The following is a 2,100-nucleotide window of genomic DNA, read 5'->3' as shown; positions in this document are numbered from 1 at the left end:
TCTCTGTTATTTTCAGAACCAGTGCTTTGGGAGCCGCATAAGCAGCCGAGGTCTAGAGATGGCTAGGTGCTTTTGTGAACAAAGATGTTTGAACTCTGTCGTCAGCACCTTTCAAGCAACTATTAGGGGACATATCCTTAAACAGAGGGCCTGGGATCCAAATCCTAACTCAACTACTTAGGATACAGGGCAAGATCCTTGATTAATCTCTGTGTTTGAGCTTTCTCATGTGTAAAATGAAAATGAAGATATTTTAGGGTTATTGTGAAGAAGCATTAATAGATTCAAAATGCTCAAATGGTACTTGACACACAGAAATTGATCAGTTATTTATTTAGTTAGTTTAGTGATGCAAAAATGTATAACTAAGAGCCAATCCTTTTGGGCAAATCTAAAACTGTTTCTTGTTATTGTTGTTGTTTTAGCTTCCTATCTGGAAAGAAACATAATCCAGATTTGTAATTTATGTTTGAGAATATAGATTTTTTATAATTTATTTTTATTTTGTACACATTAGTGTTTTTCCTGCATGTATGTCTGTGCAAGGGTGTTGGATTCTGGAGTTACAGACCATTGTGAGCTGCCATGTGGGTGCTGGGAATTGAACCTGGGCCCTTTGGAAGACCAGTCAGTGCTCTTAACCACTGAGCCATTTCTTCAGCCCCCGAGAATATAGATCTTTTAAAAAGCAGCTTTTCTTCCTGTGTGTGTATGTATGCATGTGTATGTGTGTGTACGCATGTGTATGTGTGTATGCATGTGTATGTGTGTATGCATGTGTGCGTATGCATGTGTATATGTGTGTATGTATGCATGTGTATGTGTGTGTATGTATGTGTGTGCATGTGTATGTGTGTGTATGCAAGTGTATGTGTGTGTATGTGTATGTGTGTGTATGCATGCGTATGTGTGTGTATGCATGTGTATGTGTGTGTATGTGTATGTGTGTGTATGCATGCGTATGTGTGTGTATGCATGTGTATGTGTGTGTATGCATGTGTATGTGTGTGTATGCATGTGTATGTGTGTATGCATGTGTATGTGTGTGTATGCATGTGTGTATGTATGCATGTGTGTATGTATGTATGAATGTGTATGTGTGGATTATGTATGTCAAGGGTGTGCAGTTGTCCACCGAGGCCAGAGGAGGTCATCAGATGCCCTGGAGCTGGAGTTACCAGCCGTTGCAAGCTACCCAGTGTGGGTACAGGGAACCAAAATCTGGTCCTCTGCAAGAGCAGTGCGTGCTCTTAACCACTGGACCATCTCTCCAGCCCTTAATAGAGGATTTTTTTAAAAAAAAGTATGTATTTTTCTTATCTTATATACTAACCACAGTTCCCCTTTCACCCCTCTTCCTGCTCCTCCCCACTTCCTCCCCCCCGAACCCATTCCTGATCCACCCCTCAGAAAAGGTAAGGCCTCCGTGGGAGTTGACAAAGCTTGCCACCCTAAGTTGAAACAGGACCAAGCCCCTCCCCACTGCATCAAGGCCAAGCAAGGCATCCCACCACAAAGAACGGGCTCCAAAAGGTCAGCTCATGCACCTGGGATAGATCGTGGTCCCACTGCCAGGGACTCCCCAAAAATCCAAGCCACACAACTGTCACCCACATGCAGAGGGCCCAGCTCTGTCCCACGCAGGCTTTACAACTATCAGTATAGAGTTTGTCGGTTCTATATGCTCATAGTTAGAGTATTCACCAATAGGATTACAGGGCAGAATCAGTTCAGGCACCCTTTCCTTTACTGCTAGGAGTCTTAGCTGGGGTCATCCTTGTGGATTCCTGGGAATTTCCCTAGCACCAAGTTTCTCCAATAGCGAACTTTTTTTTAAAGTTTATTTATTTATTTATTATGTATACAGTATTCTGCCTGCCCTCAGACAAGAAGAGGGCACCAGATCTCGTTACAGATGGTTGTGAGCCACCATGTGGTTGCTGGGAATTGAACTCAGGACCTCTGGAAGAGCAGTCAGTATTCTTAACCTCTGCACCATCTCTCCAGCCTCAATAGTAGACTTTTAATTTTTTTTATTTATTTTTTTTATTTTTTTTTTGGTTTTTCGAGACAGGGTTTCTCTGTGGCTTTGGAGCCTGT

Source organism: Microtus ochrogaster, linkage group LG3, assembly GCF_000317375.1.
Source record: "Microtus ochrogaster isolate Prairie Vole_2 linkage group LG3, MicOch1.0, whole genome shotgun sequence".
In the NCBI taxonomy this organism is placed as follows: domain Eukaryota; kingdom Metazoa; phylum Chordata; class Mammalia; order Rodentia; family Cricetidae; genus Microtus; species Microtus ochrogaster.
The sequence above is the reverse complement of the archived record's forward strand: the minus strand, read 5'-3'. Positions refer to the sequence as shown.